Raw genomic sequence first — 19,866 nt, forward strand, 5'->3', positions numbered from 1 at the left:
AATCTTTGCTTTGGGATTTAACAATGAGATGTAATAAAAACACAAAACAGAAGAACCACTCGTAATTTTGTCATGAAAATTGTAGTCAAATACATTTAGAATGCTTTATTTTAGAGTATTCATTGGAGTTGGACTTTTTTGATAGCTTCCTCAGGTAAACAGAAAGCCATTAGAGGAAGGCCTTTTATGGATAAATTTCATTATCCCTTCTAAAGTGACCTTGCACAAGGAAATTAAATATAGTAAGGATTATAGTGATGGAAGCTTGACTTGGTATTGAACATTTTGTAATTGCTAGCAACTGAACTTTTAGATAATCTGATCAATGTCAGTGGTTCTTGAGCATGGTTCATGTATTTATTCATTTATATAATGTGTTTTTATTGAACTACTCAGGCATTTGAGATACAGTGTGGAGCAAAATCTGACGTGATACTGTCTCTCATGGAACCTGTGGTCTGATAGAGAAAAATAGATATTAATATTAAACAGATATTAATATTAAAATTAAAAGGGACAGTGCTGTATTGGCAGCATTTGGCTGCAGGATATCTCACAGGAGGTTCTCTGCTCCCAGACAGGGTCCCTGGGCTTCTTGTTATGTCAAGTGCAGCAGCCGGCACCACAAGAAGGTGAAGAGCTTCCCTAAGGATGACTCCTCCAAGGCTGTCCACTTCATAGCCTTCCTGGGCTGCAAGGTTGGCATGACCCACATCATGCAGGAGGTCAATAGGTCAGGATCCAAATGGACAAGAAGGAACTTGTGAAAGCTGGGACCATGGTGGAGACTCTGCTCATGGTGGTTGTGAACATTGTGGGATATGTGGACATACCCTGAGGCCTCTGTACCTTCAAAACCATCTTTGCTGAGTCTATCAGTGATGAGTGCAAAAGGCGCTTCTTCTGTAAGAACTAACATAAATCTAAGAAGAAGGCCTTTGCCAAATACTGCAAGAAGTGGCAGGATGACAATGGCAAGAAGCGGCTGGAGAAGGACTTCAGTGGCATGAAGAAGTACTGCCAAGTCGTCCATGTCATCACCAACACATAGATGCGCCTGCTTCCTCTATGCCAGAAGGTGGCCCACCTTATGGAGATCCAAGTGAATGGAGGCACAGTGGCCAAAAAACTGGACCAGTCTCATGAGAACAGCAGGTCCTTGTGAACCAGATGTTTGGACAGGACGAGATGATCACTGTCATTGGGGGGACCTAGGGCAAAGGCTACAAAGGGGTCACTGGCACACCAAGAAGCTTCCCGTAAGACCCACTGAGAGCTGCACAGTGTTGCCTGTATCAGGGCATGGCATCTTGCCCAGGTGGCCTTCTCTGTGACCCAGGCTGGGCAGAAAGGCTACCATCACCGCACTGAGATCAACAAGATCTATAAGATTGACCAAGGCTACTTCATCAGGGACAGCAAACTGATCAAGAACAATACCTCCATCAGTTACAACCTGACAAAGATTATCAACCTTCTGGGTTTCTTTGTCCACAGTGGTGAAGTGACCAATGACTTTGTTGTCATTCTTTGTGGTGAGAACTGAGAAGCAAGTGTTCACCTACTACAGGTCCTTGCTGGTGCAGACCAAATGGTGAGCCCTGGAGAAGAATGACCTTAAGTTTATAAACAGCACCTCCAAGTTTGGCCATGGCTGCTTCCAAATAGTGGTGGATAAGAAAGCTTTCATGGGACCACTTAAGAAACACCAAATTGCAAAGGAAGAAGGAGCCTAATGTCAGGAACAGATTGTGCAGCTGGTGAACTCTTCAATAAAAATTATTTTCCAATGCAGGGGGAAGTTAAGTTACACTTGCGGTGGCTATATAAGTGATGATATTAGTAAAGTTTGACTGGATTAGAAATGCATCCTCAAGAAATGATTTGAAGGAAGAGTAGGTGTTGGCAAAGAGAGGAGGGATGGTTGTCCAGGCGGAAGGAACAGAAGGTGCTAAGGCCCTGTGGTAGAAGGGAAAATAGTGGAATGAGAGACCTAATTAAGGCTTGAGATGGCCTGAGAAGTGAAAACTATGGGGAGAAGGAACACAGTTTGAGGTGGAGAGATAGTCTTGCCCTTGCAGGTTTTTACAGGTCATGTTAAGAGTTTTTGCCTTTGACCCCGGCTGGTTGGCTCAGCGGTAGAGCGTCAGCTTGGTGTGTGGAAGTCCCGGGTTTGATTCCCGGTCAGGGCACACAGGAGAAGCACCCATCTGCTTCTCTACCCTTCCGCCTCTCCTTCTCTGTCTTTCTCTTCCCCTCCCGCAGCCAAGGCTCCATTGGAGCAAAGTTGGCCTGGGCACTGAGGATGGCTCCATGGCCTCCACCTCAGGCGCTAGAATGGCTCTGATTGCAACAGAGCAACACCCCAAATGGGCAGAGCATCGCCCCCTGCTGGGCATACCAGGTGGATCCTGGTTGGGCGCATGCTGGAGTCTGTCTCTGCCTCTGTGCTTCTCACTTCAGAAAAATACAAAATAAAAAAAGAGTTTTGCCTTTATTTTAAGAGTAATAAGGAATCATTAAAGGGTTTTAAGCAAGAAAGGAGAGGGTCAGATTTGCTTTTTGATGAAAACACTTATTACTACTAGGCAGAGAATAGATTGAAGAGGATAGGTATCATAAGAAATGCAGGGAAGCTAGTCCAGTTTGATGAGATGATGATGGCTTACTTATCTGAGTGGTATTGCTGGAGAGAATACAAAGGAATTAATTCAAGAGTGTTTAGGAGGCATAGTCAGCAGAATTTGGTAATGGGTAGATTATGAAGGGGCCAGGTAAGAGAGGCCTGCTAGGTTTCTGGCTTAAGCATCTTAGTGCCCCTCACTGAGAAAAAGAGTACTGAAAGAGACAATTTTTTTTTAAAGGAAGATCATGAATTAGGTGTTAGAAACATAGAACTTGAAGTAACTTCTGTAATAGCCAAAAGGTGATAGTCAAAAGGAGATGTCTTAGTGAAGGAGATAACTTATTGCTCAGATTTATCAATAGATACACTTTCTTACTGTGTTTGGTTTACTATTATTTTGTTTGTAAGATATAAATAAATATATATGTGGGAATTGCTTTTTCATTCTGGTATGCTTATAAATACTTTTCGTATCTTTTAGGTTTTTATTTGTTGTTTTTTGTTTTTTATTTTGAGAGAGAGAGGATGGGAGAGAAAGAGAAGGAGGTGAAAGAGAAAATGAGGAGCATCAACTTCTAGTCGCTTCATTTTAGTTGTTTAATGATTACTTCTTGTATGTGCCTTGATGGGGTGGGTCTTAAGCCAAGCACATGACTCCTTGCTATAAAGCCAGCAACCTTGGGATCATGTCTATGATCCCATGCTCAAGCTAGTGACTCACTGCTTAAGCTGGCAAGCCTGTGTTCAAGCCGGTGACCTCGTGCTCTCGCCTGTAACCTCGCACTCTCAGAACCTGAAACTTCAGTGTTTCAGGTGGACACACTGTTGTATTACCACTGGTCAGGCTCAGTTTTTTTTTAAAGTTTTTTTTTTTTTTTACAGAGACAGTGAGTCAGAGAGAGGGATAGACAGGGACAGACAGACAGGAACGGAGAGAGATGAGAAGCATCAATCATTAGTTTTTCATTGCGCGTTGCAGCACCTTAGTTGTTCATTGATTGCTTTCTCATATGTGCCTTGACTGTGGGCCTTCAGCAGACCGAGTAACCCTTTGCTGGAGCCAGCGACCTTGGGCTCAAGCTGGTGGGCTTTTGCTCAAACCAGATGAGCCCGCGCTCAAGCTGGTGACCTCGGGGTCTCGAACCTGGGTCTTCCGCATCCTAGTCCGACGCTCTATCTGCTGCGCCACCGCCTGGTCAGGCTTAAAAATTTTTTTTTTAATGTTTATTTTATTGATTTTAGAGAAAGAGGAAAAGAGAGAGAGAGACAGACAGATGACAGTAACATTGACCTCTTCCTGTATGTGCCCTGACCAGGGGTTGAACTGACAACCTCTGTGCTTCAGCATGATGCTTTAGCCAACTGAGCTATCTGGTCAGGACCAGGCTGTTAAAAAAAAAAAATTATTGATTGATTTTAGAGAGAAAGGGAGAAACATCAGTTTGTTTTTCCACTTAGCATTTATTGGTTGACTCTTTTATGTGCCCTGACTTGGGGATCAAACTCATAACCTTGGTGTATTGGGACAATGCTCTAACCAACTGAGGTACCTGTCCAGGGCTCTTTTATGTTTTCTATGTGTTGGTGTATACTGTACTTTTATCCAAAAGGTAGGTATTGAGTAATACTTGCTGAATGATTAATTTCATGAATAATTTTAATGCTTTCTAGAAATACTGTTCTCCTGCTTTTTATATATATATATATTTGTGTTGGCAAATAAGTAAGGCTGCTTTATTTATTTTTTATTTTTTACAGGGACAGAGAGAGAGAGTCAGAGAGAGGGATAGACAAGGACAGACAGGAATGGAGAGAGATGAGAAGCATCAGTCATCAGTTTTTTGTTGTGACACCTTAGTTGTTCATTGATTGCTTTCTCCATATGTGCCTTGACCCACGGGCCTTCAGCACACGGAGTAACCTCTTGCTTGAGCCAGCTACCTTGGGTCCAAGCTGGTGAGCTTTGCTCAAACCAGATGAGCCCACGCTCAAGCTGGCGACCTTGGGGTCTCGAACCTGGGTCCTCTGCATTCCAGTCCAACGCGCTATCCACTGTGCCACCGCCTGGTCACGCAAGGCTGCTTTATTAATCGATATTTGCTCTTTATTAATCGTATACCCTCTACCTCACAGTCCCTACTCCTACCATATTCCTGTTATTCTTATTCTAGAATTTTTTAAAATGTTAAGACAAAAATGACTTTATTGCTCAGAAGCATGTGTTATTTAGTGGTATCAACCTAGACAGGAAATTAAAAACAACTCTGCATGCTATTATTAGCTTTGAGTATATTGTTCTATATGCTAGTTGGTTTATAATTTGATGAAAGTAGCACATCTGTACATTATTTGTTTGTTTTTTTTTGAATTTGACAAGATGTTTTTGTACATTATTTGTTTTTAAAAAATTAAAATATATTGGATTTTTGTTTTGTTTTTTTTATAGCTAAGTTGCCTTCATTTTATTTAGCAGATGTTTATTTGAAGGGATTTGTATGCCAGTCTTTTAAAATTTACCCTGCTGGAAGTTTGATTCACTCAGCTGACAGCTTTATTTTTCTTTCCTCAAAAGCCAGAGCTAGGCCTAGAGGAAGGAAAGGAACATATGCTGGAGCCAGAGGTGGTTGTTGTATAGGCCCATGGGGGGTGCATGTTTAGAAGCTTTGCAGTTGGTTGGCCTGGATCTGTCAAAACACGGTTGGTCAACTCTAGCTATACAATAGTTTATTTGTGTACTTCTGAGTAGTGATTCCTGGGAATGAATGTATTATGAGTATAGTTTGGAATATTGTTGTATAGATTGCTAGGAGAGGGTAAAAAGCATTTCTTAGAGCTGATGTTCATGTTTTCAGACCTAAAAGCTGTGAGATAGTGTGGTATAGCGGAAAGAGCACTGGATTGGGAGTCAGGAAACTTCAGTTTTTTAGGTTTTTAAAAAACTTTTAAATTATTTTTATGGTTGTAAAATAAACATAAAATTTACTATCTTAACCATTTTTAACTGTACAGTTCAGTGTTTTTAAGTATGTTCATATCATATCATAAGTACCATCATTACCACCATCCATCTTGAGAACTCTTGCATCTTGCAAAACTGAAACACTACCCTGGCTAGTTGGCTCAGTGGATACAGCATCGGCCCCACATATGGACATCCTGGGTTTGATTCCCAGTCAGGGCACACAAGAAAAGAGACCATCTGCTACTCTCCGCCCCCTCTCCCCTCCTCTTCCCTCCTCCCCATCCCTTTCTGCAGCCAGTGCCTCAACTGTTTGAGCATTGATCCTGGGACGCTGAGAATGGCTTACTTGGTCCAAGCGTATTGGCCTTAGGTACTAAAAATATATATAGCTGAATTGATTTGAGCATCGGCCCAAGACAGGGGTTGCAGGGTAGATCCTGGTCCACGTGCACGTGGGAGTCTGTCTCACTATCTCTCTTCCTTTTGCTTGGGAAAGAAAAATAAAATAAAACCGAAACACTATGTTTATCAACCAGTAACTCCCCCATTTTGCCTTCCTCAGCCCCTGATAATTATTCTACTTTCTGACTCTGATTTTGATTACTTTTAGGACCTTATATGAGTGGAATCATACAGTATTTGTGTTTTGATTGACTTACTTCACTTAGCCTGATGTCCTCAAGATTCACCCATGTTGTGATATGTGTCAGAATGTCCTTTTTTTTTTTTTTTTTGTATTTTTCTGAAGCTGGAAACGGGGAAAGACAGTCAGACAGACTCCTGCATGCGCCCGACCGGGATCCACCCAGCACGCCCACCAGGGGCGAAGCTCTACCCACCAGGGGGCGATGCTCTGCCCCTCCAGGGGGTCGCTCTGCCGCGACCAGAGCCACTCTAGTGCCTGGGGCAGAGGCCAAGGAGCCATCCCCAGCGCCCGGGCCATCTTTGCTCCAATGGAGCCTTGGCTGCGGGAGGGGAAGAGAGAGACAGAGAGGAAGGAGGGGGAGGGGGGTAGGGAAGCAAATGGGCGCTTCTCCTATGTGCCCTGGCTGGGAATCGAACCCGGAACCCCCCCGCACGCCAGGCCGACGCTCTACCGCTGAGCCAACCGGCCAGGGCCAATGTCCTTTCTTAAGGGCCAAATACTATTCCATCGTTCTGTATGTACTACATCTTGCTTATTCATTCATTGGTCTACTTGGGTTGCTTTTACATTTTTGCTGTTATGAGTAATATTGTTAGGAACATGGCTGTACAAATATCTCTTTGAGACTCAGGTTTTTTTTCTTTTTTTTTTGTGACAGAATGGGACAGATAGGGACAAACAGGCAGGAATGGGGGAGAGAGATGAGAAGCATCTGTTCTTCATTGTGGCTCCTTAGTTCATTGATTGCTTTCTCATATGTGCCTTAACCTGGGGAGCTACAGCAGAGTGAGTGACCCCTTGCCCAAGCCAGCAATCTAGGGCTTCAAGCCAGCAACCTTTGGCTCAAGCTAGTGACCATGGGGTCATGTCTATGATACCACACTCAGGCCAGCAACTCTGTGCACAAGCTGGATGAACCCGCACTCAAGTCTGTGACCTCGGGGTTTCGAACCTGGGTCCTCTGCGTTCTAGTCCAACGCTCTATCCACTGTGCTACTACCTGGTCAGGCTTTCAGTTCTTTTGAATATGTACCTAGAAGTGGAATTGATGGATCACATAGTAATTCTAATTTAAAATTTTTTAGGAACTGCCATGTTATTGTCCACAGTGGCTCTACTGTTTTACATTATCACCAGAAGTGCACAAGGGTTCCAGTTTCTCCACACTCTCATCAACATTTGTTATTTTCTGTTTTGATAGCCATTCTAATGGGTATGAGGTAGTATCTCATTGTAGTTTTGATTTTTATCTCTTTAATGATTAGTGATGTTGAGCATCTTTTTCTGTACTTATTGGCTAATTTTAAATCGTTAGAGAAATGTCCATTCAAGTCTCTTGTCCATTTTAAAATTGGATTATTGGTTTTTTTATTGCTGAGTTTAAGTTCTCTATATATTGTAGCTATTAATCCATTATCAGGTAATACCTATTCCACATCTGAGTATTTATCCAAAGGTAATGAAAACAGTATATCTACATAAAGGCTTATAAACAAATAGTCATAGTAGCTTTATTGGTAATAGCTAAATTGTAGAAATAGCTCATGTGTCCATCAATAGATATACCAGTGAACAAATATTGGTATGTTCATATAATGGAATACTGGTCAGTAATTAAAAGGAAAGAACTGTTGATACTTAATAACATGGATGGATCTCAGAATAATTAGGCTAAGTGAAAGAAGTCAGACTAAAGAAGAACACATATTGTATGATAGCACTTATCAAAATTCTTGGAAATATAAGCTAATCTACAATGACAGAATATAGATGATTAATAGGTGTAGGGGATAAGGATAGGAGTGGAATGGGTTACACAGGGACATGAGGAAACTTTGGAGGTTGATGGAAGTGTTATCTTGATTATGGTAATGGTTTTAATTTTTTTTTTTTTTTCTTCCATTTTTCTGAAGCTGGAAACGGGGAGAGACAGTCAGACAGACTCCCGCATGCGCCCGACCGGGATCCACCCGGCACGCCCACCAGGGGCGACGCTCTGCCCACCAGGGGGCGATGCTCTGCCCATCCTGGGCGTCGCCATGTTGCAACCAGAGCCACTCTAGCGCCTGAGGTAGAGGCCACAGAGCCATCCCCAGCTCCAATGGAGCCTTGGCTGCGGGAGGGGAAGAGAGAGACAGAGAGGAAAGCGCGGCGGAGGGGTGGAGAAGCAAATGGACGCTTCTCCTGTGTGCCCTGGCCGGGAATTGAACCCGGGTCCTCCGCACGCTAGGCCGACACTCTACCGCTGAGCCAACCGGCCAGGGCCTGGTAATGGTTTTTTATATATATATATATATATATATATATATATATATATATATGTATGTTAATTGAATTGTATATGTTCAATAGGTCCAGTTTATTTTATATCTTTTATATCTCATCTGTAATGGAACTGGCGGAGTGGTAGAGTGAGTGGAGCATGGTAGTCTTTCATGCTTTCTAATAAAATACTTATCATATAAATCTCATATAAATCATTTGTTTGAGGTCCATTAGTTATTTTGTTCTTTTTACTATCATTCTTTTCATGTTAGATTTTTCAGTTTAAGGGCAGATGCTATGTTTTATTGGATTTTATGAGTTCTAGCAAAGTTGATAAGAACTTAGTGATGTTGCTGAAACCTAATAGAATAAAAAGGCTATATTAGAGACACCTATATTCTTGGGCTAGAATTCTGACATTTTATATAATCTAAAGCAATAACATTTTAAACATTTGGAATGTACTACACTCACCACTGATGTGTGAGTTCCTGTTTGCCTGAACATTCTTGAATACTTACTTTATGTTTCATTGAATATATAAAGATTATGTTTAGATTAAAAAAGGAATTGAATCACCTGAATTGAATTTTATCTAGTTAAGGCCTTAGTGAGAAGTAAAATGGTATAAAAATTATGGAAATAAAATTGATATGTGGTGGGTTAAAAATTTATATTGCTTAATTGGATTGTAATTTGTTACTTCTTGGTATTTTTTTGGGGGGTGAGGAAGACAGGCAGATATGAAGGGAGAGAGATGAGAAACTTCAGCTTGTAGTTTCGGCACTTTTTGTTGTTTATTGATTGCTTTTCATATGTGCCTTGACTGCAGGGCTCTAGCCAAGCCAGTGACCCCTTGCACAAGCCAGCGACCTTGGGCTTCAAGTCAGCGACCTTTGGGCTCAAGCCATTGACCATGGGGTCATGTCTATGATCCCACACTCAAGCCAGCGACCCCGTGCTCAAGCCAGGGACCTCGGGATTTCAAACCTGGGTCTTCTGCGTCCTATACCGATGCTCTACCTACTGCACCACTGCCTGGTCAGGCAACATTTTATTCTTTATGAAGTGTTCTTGGTTGAGAGAAACAATTTCTTAGAATTGAGCATACGAGAAAATGCAATAGATTTCTAAGCATTTTTATAGCATATAACTTGAACAATTTTTTTTTTTTGTATTTTTCTGAAGTTGGAATCGGGGAGGCAGTCAGACAGACTCCTGCATGTGCCTGACTGGGATCCACCCAGCATGCCCACCAAGGGGCGATGCTCTGCCCATCTAGGGCGTTGCTCTGTTGCAACCAGAGCCATTCTAGCGCCTGAGGCAGAGGCCACAGAGCCATCCTCAGCGCCCAGGCCAACTTTGCTCCGATGGAGCCTTGGCTGCAGGAGGGGAAGAGAGAGAAAGAGAGAGCGCGGAAGGAGAGGGGGAGGGGTAGAGAAGCAGATGGGTGCTTCTCCTGTGTTCCCTGGCTGGGAATCGAACCCGGGACTCCTGCACACCAGGCTGACGACGCTCTACCACTGAGCCAACCGGCCAGGGCCTAACTTGAACAATTTTTTAAGGTTAGGAACTAAATAGAAGGCTTAATAAAATACAATTTATGACAGGATCCTGGAATTATTATCAACTACTAATTAGTCTCACTCTGACTATATTTCTCACTTTAATTTTCATGTTTGCGTATTCATTTATTCCTTCACAAAACACCCAAGGCAGCTTAGTACCTGTTCTTTGTAATCACTGTGCTTTTAGTGAGGTCTTTTTCTTTGGCCATATTTAATGAATAAACACAAGTAAGTTTGATAAAACTATATTTGTAACCGAGAAGACATTCTTCAAAGTAGTGAATCTACTGACTGAACTTACTTTATTATGTCTTTCTTTTTTCTTTCTTTTTTTTTTTATTGTATTTTTCTGAAGTTAGAAGCAGGGAGGCAGTCAGGCAGATTCCATATGCGGCTGACTGGGATCCACCCAGCATACCCACCAGGGGGTGATGCTCTGCTCATCTGGGGCATTGCTCTGTCTCCACCGGAGCCATTGTAGTGCCTGAGGCAGAGGCCATGGAGCTGTCCTCAGTGCCCGGGCCAACTTTGCTCCAGTGGAACCTTGGCTTTGGGAGGGGAAGAGAGAGACAGAGAGGAAGGAGAGGGGGAAGGGTGGAGAAGCAGATGGGCGCTTCTCCTATGTGCCCTGACCAGGAATCAAACCAGGGACTTCCACACCAGGCCGTCGCTCTACCGCTGAGCCAACTGGCCAGGGCCTACTATGTCTTATTTCTGTCTTGACTGTTGGGTTTCTTAGCTATGCCTTTGGTTAGTAGTGTTGTATAAAACAAGGAGTTAAGAGAAAGATTTGAGTCTAAATGCTTGGGTTAGGAAAAGTTGTTCTGTGGGGTTTTTTGTATTTTTCTTAAGGGAGAAGAAGCAGGAAGGCAGAGAGACTGACTCCCGCATGCGCCAGACTGGGTCCACACAGCAAACCCACTAAGGCAGGGGTCCCCAAACTACAGCCTGCGGGCTGCAGGCGGCCCCCTGAGGCCATTTATCCGGCCCCTGCTGCACTTCCAGAAGGGACACCTCTTTCATTGGTGGTCAGTGAGAGGAGCATAGTTCTCATTGAAATACTGGTCAGTTTGTTGATTTAAATTTACTTGTTCTTTATTTTAAATATTGTATTTGTTCCCGTTTTGTTTTTTTACTTTAAAATAAGATATGTGCAGTGTGCATAGGGATTTGTTCATAGTTTTTTTTAAAACTCTTTTTTTAAAGATTTTATTTATCCATTTTTATTGGAGAGAGAGAGAGAGGTAAGAGAGAGAACAGGGGAAGGAGCAGGAAGCATCAACTCCCATATGTGCCTTGACCAGGCAAGCCCAGGGTTCCGAACTGGCAACCTCAGCATTCCAGGTTGACGCTTTATCCACTGCGCCACCACAGGTCAGGCCATAGTTTTTTTTATAGTCCAGCCCTCCAACGCTCTGAAGGACAGTGAATTGGTCCCCTGTGTAAAAAGTTTGGGGACCCCTGCACTAAGGGATGATGCTCTGCTCATCTGGGCTGTTGCTCTGTTGCAACCGGAACTATTTTGGTGCCTGAGGTGAGTCCATGGTGCCATACTCAGTGCCCAAGCCAGCTTGCTTCAGTGGAGCCCATGACTGTGGGAGAGGAAGAGAGAAATAGAGAGAAGGGTGAGGGGGAAGGGTGGAGAAGCATATGGTTGCTTCTCCTGTGTGCCCTGACCGGGAATTGAACCTGGGACATTCACATGCCAGGCCAATGCTCTACCACTGAGCCAACCAGCCAGGGCCTTGTTTGTTGTTTTTTCTTTTAGCAAGAGAGAGATAGGGACAGACAGGAAGGGAGAGATGAGAAGAATCAACTCTTTGTTGTGACACCTTAGTTGTTCATTGACTGCTTTCTCATATGTACCTTGACTGTGACTTGACTGGGGGACTACAGCCAAGCCAGTGACTCCTTGCTCAAGCCAGCGACCTTTGGCCTCAAACCAGTGACCATGGGGTCATGTCTATGATCCCAAGTTCAAGCTGGCTGAGCCCGTACTCAAGCTGGCGACCTCCGGTTTTTGAACCTGGGTCTCAGAATACCAGGCTGACACTCTGTCCACTGCGCCACTGCCTGGTCAGGCAAGATGTTGTTAAATCATGAATTCCCTTAGGATATGGTTTGAAAAATATTGCCTCATAAAATAGAAGCATGAGAAGAAGCAGTGACTTCAAGAATAGAACTGTGGAATAAAAATTTTCAGTGTTTCAAAGCATAAAGTGTTACCAGTGAAACCATTTCAAATGACCTAAAGTGAAGGAAAAAGTGTAAATTGCACTTTCTTAAAATCTGAAAAACATAGCTAAATTTTATTTATAAACTTTGTGTTATAAATTTACTTTCAGGAAGATTTAAGATTGGCTCTGTGAAGTTGAACAAAACTTGACCTTCTAAAGGCATGTTGAAATGTAATCTATTGAGTTGATTATGAGTGTGTTTTTTCCTGTTTTTTTTTTCCCCCAAATGACAAATTGTGAATTCTTGATGATGAAGAATTGAAATTAGGATTTTTGCAGATAAACTTCTTTAAGATATAATATATAAATGTATTCTATTAGGAAGTATGTAGAATCTGTTTTGGCTTTTACTTTTCATTGATTTTAATAGGAAGTGTCTTCATTTGATTCATTTATTCTGCTTATTTCTCTGCTATTCTAGGTCATTAGAAATTTTATTTTGATAGTCCTTTCTGTGCTGGATTCTCAGAAGTTAGTCCCTTGTAAAACTGATATAGCTGACATTGTTTAAAGTGTTGCTGTATGTGATAAAAAAAAAAAAGGACAACTAGCTAAAATATATGCAAAGTTCTTGTGCATATGTTTGAGGAGAGATTATTGCCACAGGAGAAAACTTACAGCATTTTATTTTATTTTTTACAGGGACAGAGAGGGTCAGAGAGAGGGATAGATAGGGACAGACAGACAGGAACAGAGAGATAAGAAGCATCAATCATCAGTTTTTCATTGCGACACCTTAGTTCATTGATTGCTTTCTCATATGTGCCTTGACTGCAGGCCTTCAGCAGACGGAGTAACCCCTTGCTCGAGCCAGCAACCTTGGGTCCAAGCTGGTGAGCTTTTTGCTCAAGTCAAAGAGCCTGCGCTCAGGCTGGCGACCTCGGGATCTTGAACCTGGGTCCTTTCGTATCCCAGTGCGACGCTCTATCTGCTGTGCCACTGCCTGGTCAGGCCAGAATTTTATTCTTAATTTGAAATAAATATACAGAAGAGAGACTTTTTCTCTTTTTGGCTGCCCTTATACAAAAGTATTTGGGAGACATTGACTTTTTTTCATTCATGTCATATGTTTTTCTTCTGTTGAGGGTGAATTTAGGCAGATTTTTGGGATGTTTAACTTGATATTTCAGAACCCTTGCCATCATACACTCTTAGGCTCTTTGAAGACATTTTTCTGGATTCCTTCTGAAATTGTAAAAATCCTTGTCAAAATTGCTTCAGTCTTTATCAGTGAGGGTTGATTGAGCAAATGCTGCCTTTTTCAGCTTTCATGGCAAGGTTTTACCTCCTTCTCTTCACTGGTTATTAACTATTTGCTTTTGATAGTAGATATCTGGTTTATACTTTATGACATTTATACATTTTTATTTCAAAAAGTATTTGGGGATTATAGGCTTTTGAGGAAAGCTACATGTCTTTTCTCACTTTCATATTAAGATAGTAAGTAATTAATCATGGGTGTAAAGTGTAATATTTTTGGGAGTTGGGAATGTCTGGGAAATTTATAGATTATCTTTTTCCTCAGGGTATTCTCCTCCTCTCCTTTTTTCTTCTATTAAAATAACTTCTCTTCTTCATGCTTATTTATTCAGTCATCTTTAGCATCTATGTATAGTATACACCCATAACCCATATGGGGGTGTGTGTGTATCTATCTACACACACACACACACACACACACACCCCACTCCCCACCCCCCCCATACTCAGATTGGGACAATTTAGACATTCTCATTCACTTCGTGTAAGACTTGAGCCCACGCTCAAGCTGGTGACCTCGGGGTCTTGAACCTGGGTCTTCCGCATCCCAGTCTGACGCTCTATCCACTGCGCCACTGCCTGGTCAGGCTAAAAAATTTATTTTTCAATTACAGTTTACATTTAGTATATTTTATCTTATTTTTAAAAGTTTATTTATTGGTCTTAGAGTAAGGGAGAGAGAGAGACAGGAACATCGATCTGTTCCTGTATACACCTGAGTAGGGATCAAACCGGCAACCTCTGCACTTCTGGATGATGCTCCAACCAATTGAGCTATCCTGCCAGGGCACATTCAGTATATTTTACTGTATTTCCCCATGTATAAGATGATCCCATATAGCCTGACCTGTGGTGGTGCAGTGGATAAAGCGTCAACCTGGAAACGCTGAGATTGCCGGTTCAAAACCCTGGGCTTGCCTGGTCAAGGCACATATGGGAGTTGATGCTTCCTGCTCCTCTCCCCCTCCCTTCTCTATAATAAATAAATAAAATCTTAAATTAAAAAAAAAGATGATCCCATATATAAGACGATCCCATGTATAAGACGAACCTTAATTTTGGGGCCCAAAATTTGAAATAATGTATTACATGAAGTTATTGAACTCAAATTTTACTCATCATAAAATTCATACAACTCATCACTGTCAAAACTCCCATTCATTAGCTTGTCCTTATCTGTGTCTGATGACAAATCAGTGTCTTCAACAATGAATGCAAAAACAAGCGCGAAAATGCGGGAAATGCAAGTAAAAAAATACTACAATCCCTGTATAAGGCACACGCAGTTTTTAGACTCCAAAGTTTTTGGGAAAAGGTGCATCTTATACACAGGGAAGTACGGTATATTAGTTTCAGGTATATAGCATAGTAGTTAGACAATCATATCCTTTACATAGCTATTCTTCACACATAGTTATTACAGTATTGACTAGTTCTTATGCTATACTTTATATTCCTGTGATTATTTTGTAGCTACCAATTTGTATTTCTTAATCCCTTCATCTTTTTCACCTGGTCCCTGTGGCAACCATCAGTCTGTTCTTTGTATCTATGAGTCTGTTTCTATTTTACTTGTTAATTTACTTTGTTCTTTAGATTATAAATATAAGTGAAATAATATGATATTTGTCTTTTTCTGACATTTCACTAAGCAGAATACTCTCTGGGTCCATCTATGTTGTCGCAGGTGGTTAGATTTTATTCTTTTATTATGGCTGAGTAATATTTTATTGTACATGTGTACCACAACTTTTTTATCCACTAATTAATTGATGGGCACTTGGATTGTTTCCATATCTTGGCTTTTTAAAATAATGTAGTGAACATAGGGTGCATATATTCTCTTGAATTAGTGTTTTGCGTGTCTTCAGATTTATACCCAGAAGTGGAATCACTGGGTCTTAGAGTAGTTCCATTTTTATTTTTTTTGAGGAACCTCCAGAGTGTTTTCCATAGTGACTATTCCAATCTACATTCCTACCAACAGTACATGAGGGTTCCGGTTTCTTCACATCATTGCTAAAACTTGTTTTTGTTGATTTATTGTTGATAGCCATTCTGACAGGTATGAGATTATATCTCATTATAGTTTTAACTTGAATTTCTCTGATCAGTAGTGATATTAAGCATTTTTTTATATAACTATTGGCTATTTGTATGTTCTCCTTTGAAAAGTGTCTGTTTAGGGCCCCTGTCCCTTTTTTGTGTGTGACAGAGACAGAGAATGAGATAGAGAGAGGGACAGATAGGGACAGACAGACAGGAAGGGAGAGAGATGAGAAGCATCGATTCTTCGTTGCAGCACCTTAGTTGTTCATTGATTGCTTTCTCCTATGTGCCTTGACTAGGGGGGTGAGGCGGGCTACAGCAGAGTGAGTAGTGACCCTTTGCTTAAGCCAGCAACCTTGGGTTTAAGCCACTGACCTTGGGCTTCAAGTCAGCGACCTTTGGGCTCAAGCCAGCGACCATGGGGTCATGTCTATGATTCTTTGCTCAAGCTGGCAACCCCGTGCTCAAGCCGGATGAGCCTGCATTCAAGCTGGCCACCTTGGGTTTTCGAACCTGGTCCTCTGTGTCCTAGTCCGATGCACTATCCCCATGCCATTGCCTGGTCAGGCTGTCCATTTATTCTTTTTCTTTTTTTAATTTATTCATTTTAGAGAGGAGAGAGGTGGGGGAGAGAAGGAAAGAAAGGGGGGAGGAGCAGGAAGCATCAACTCCCATATGTGCCTTGACCGGACAAGTGTACGGTTTTGAACCGCCAACCTCAGCGTTCCAGGTCGACACTTCATCCACTGCACCACCACAGGTTAGGCTGTCCATTCTTGTGTGTGTGTGTGTGTGTGTGTGTGTGAGAGAGAGAGAGAGAGAGAGAGAGAGAGAGAGAGAGACGAGAAAGAGATAGAGAGAGGGACAGATAGGGACAGACAGACAGGAAGGGAGAGGTATGAGAAGCATCAATTCTTTGTTGCAGCACCTTAGTTGTTCATTGATTGCTTTCTCACATGTGCCTTGACCTGGAGGCTACAGCAGACTGAGTGACCCCTTGCTTAAGCCAGCAACCTTGAGGTTAAGCTGGTGAGCTGTGCTCAAACCAGATGAGCCTACACTCAAGCTGGCAACCTCGGGGTTTTCGAACCTGGGTCCTCTGTGTCTCAGTCCAATGATCTATCCACTGCGCTACTGCCTGGTCAGGCAGGCTGTTCATTTTTTAATTGGATTTTTCTTTTTTGGTATTGAGTTGTATGAGTACTTCATAAATTTTAGATATTAACCCCTTATCAGATGTATTATTGGTAAATATCTTCTCAGATTTAATAGGTTGTCTTTTCATTTTGTGAATAATTTCCTTTGCTGTGCAAAAACTTTTTAATGTAGTCCCATTTGTTTAATTTTTTTTTGTTCCCCTTGCCTGAGAAATTATGTCAGAAAAAATATGGCTGAGAGAAATGATAGAGATTTAACTGCCTATGCTTCCTTCTAGGAATTTTATGGTTTCAAATCTAAGTCTTTAATCCATTTTGAGTGTATTCTTGTGGATGGTCTAAAAAGGTGGTCTAGTTTCATTTTTTTGTTGTTGTTGCACATAAATTTCCCAATACCATTTATTGAGTAGGTTCTCTTTATCCCATTCTATGTTCTTGCCTCTTTTGTCATATTGGCCTTATAGGCGTGGGTTCATTTCTGGACTCTATATTCTGTTCCATTGATCTATGTGTCTGGTGTTTTTTGTTTTTTGTTTCCAGTAGTATGCTGTTTTGATTACTAGAGCCTTTTAGTATAGTGTGATACCTGGTAGCATGATATGCCCAACTTTGTTCTTTTGTGAGATTGCTATGCCTATTTATAGTTTCATATAATTTTGTTGATTTTTTTTTCTAGTTCTGTGTAAAACCTCATTGATACTTTGATGGGAATTACATTGAATCTGTAGATTGCTTTGGGTAGTATGGCTGTTACAGCGATGTTAATTACTACTATCCATGAGCATAGTATGTGCTTCCATTTATTTGTATCTTCTTTACTTTCTTTCTTCAATACCTAATTTCTGAGTATAGGTTGTCTACCTCTTTGGTTAAATTTATACCTAGGTTTGTTTTGGTTTTTTTTTTCAGAGACAGAGCGAAAGTTAGAGAGAGGGATAGATAGGGACAGACAGACCGGAATGCAGAGATGAGAAGCATCAATTATAAGTTTTTCGTTGTGGCACTTAGTTGTTCATTGATTGCTTTCTCATATGTGCCTTGACTGTAGCACTACAGCAGACCGAGTAACCTCTTGTTCAAGCCAGTGACCTTTGGTCCTAGCTGGTGAGCTTTGCTCAAACCAGATGAGTCTGTGCTCAAGCTGGCATCTCGAACCTGGGTCCTCCACAACCCAGTCTGATGCTCTATCCACTGCGCCACCGCCTAGTCAGGCTGTTTTATTTTTTTTATGCAGTTATAAATAGGATTGTTTTCTCAGTTTCTCTTTCTGATAGGTCATTATTTGTATATAGAAATGTAATTTCTAAATACAGTGGTACCTTGAGATACGAATTGAATTCATTCAGTAACCGAGCTCGTAAGTCAGTCAACTTGTATATCAAACTGCCAATACTGGACCCGTGCGCCAATGCACCAGTTAGCAGCAGCTTCCCAAATCACGACTCGTGTCTCAGAATTTCGCTTGGATCTCGAACAAAAATACGGACCGATTCGCAGCTTGTATCTTAAAAAATTTGTATGTTGGTCTATTGGTATCTCAAGATACCACTGTATTTATGTTGTATCTGGTGACTTTACTGAATTCGTTTATCAGTTCTTATGTTTTTGTTTTGTTTTGTGAGAGAGAGAGAGACAGGCAGGGAGAGAAAGGGTGAAAAGCATCAACTTGTAACTGTTTTCACTTTAGTTGGGCATTGATTGCTTCGAAGAGAGGGAGGTGAGAGAGGGTGAGGAGCATCACTTGTTGTTGTGTACTTGATTGCTTCTTGTAAGTGCCTTGATAAGGCTAGGCCAGATCCCCTTGCTCAAGCCAATGACTTTGGGTTTTTCATGCCTGTGACCTTTGGGCTCAAGCTGGCGAGCTTTGGGATCGTGTAGATCAGGAGTTGGGAACCTTTTTGGCCGAGAGAGCCATGAACGCCACATATTTTAAAATGTAATTCCGGCCCTGGCCGGTTGGCTCAGCGGTAGAGCGTCGGCCTGGCGTGCGGGGGACCCGGGTTCGATTCCCGGCCAGGGCACATAGGAGAGGCACCCATTTGCTTCTCCCCCCTCCTTCCTCTCTGTCTCTCTCTTCCCCTCCCGCAGCCAAGGCTCCATTGGAGCAAAGATGGCCCGGGCGCTGGGGATGGCTCCTTGACCTCTGCCCCAGGCGCTAGAGTGGCTCTGGTCGCGGCAGAGCGACGCCCCGGAGGGGCAGAGCATCGCCCCCTGGTGGGCAGAGTGTCGCCCCTGGTGGGTGTGCCGGGTGGATCCAGGTCGGGCGCATGCAGGAGTCTGTCTGACTGTCTCTCCCCGTTTCCAGCTTCAGAAAAATAAATAAATAAATAAATAAATAAATAAATAAAATGTAATTCCATGAGAGTCATACAATGACCCATGTACATTACGCATTATCCAATAAAAATCTGGTGTTGTCCCGGAGGACAGCTGTGATTGGCTCCAGACACCCGCAACCATGAACATGAACGGTAGGAAATGAATGGATTGTAATACTTGAGAATGTTTTATATGTTTAACGTTATTATTTTTTTATTAAAGATTTGTTTGTGAGCCAGATGCAGCCATCAAAAGAGCCACATCTGGCTTGCGAGCCAGAGGTTCCCGACCCCTGGTGTAGATGATACCCCACTCAAGCCAGTGACCTTGTGCTCACAAGCCCACGCTCAAAGCCGGTGACCTCAGCATTCTGAATTGACACTTTATCTACTGTGCTACCACAGATTAGGCTAGTTCTAGTAGTTTTTTGGTGGAATCTTTAGGGTTTTCTAGATATAATATTTATGTCATTTGCAAATAATAGTTTTATTTCTTTCTTTCCAATTTGGATGCCTTTTATTTCTTCTTGTCTGATTGCTGTGGCTAGGACTTCCAGTTCTATTTTGAATAAGAGTGGTAAAAGTGGGCATTCCTATCTTATTCTTGATCTTAAGGGAAATGCTCTTAGTTTTTCTCCATTGAGCATGATGTTATTAGCTGTGGGTCTGTCATATGTGACCTTTATTTATTATATTGAGGTATGATCCTTTTATTCCCACTTTGTTTAGAGTTTTTATCATAAATAAGTGTTAGATATTGTCAAAAGCCGTTTCTGCC

The 19,866-nt window shown here is 41.9% G+C and overlaps 1 protein-coding gene and 1 pseudogene across 1 annotated transcript in view; both read left to right on the top strand.

Annotated features, from left to right (window-relative positions):
* TMCC1 (transmembrane and coiled-coil domain family 1) overlaps positions 1–19,866 on the top strand; it is a 248,599-nt gene that overhangs the window by 35,313 nt on the left and 193,420 nt on the right. The gene's annotated exons all lie outside the window — the stretch shown is intronic.
* The window catches only part of LOC136314595 (large ribosomal subunit protein uL3-like), a 58,148-nt pseudogene that overhangs the window by 19,478 nt on the left and 18,804 nt on the right, over positions 1–19,866 (top strand).

The sequence above is a fragment of the Saccopteryx bilineata genome, chromosome 10 (assembly GCF_036850765.1).
Source record: "Saccopteryx bilineata isolate mSacBil1 chromosome 10, mSacBil1_pri_phased_curated, whole genome shotgun sequence".
In the NCBI taxonomy this organism is placed as follows: domain Eukaryota; kingdom Metazoa; phylum Chordata; class Mammalia; order Chiroptera; family Emballonuridae; genus Saccopteryx; species Saccopteryx bilineata.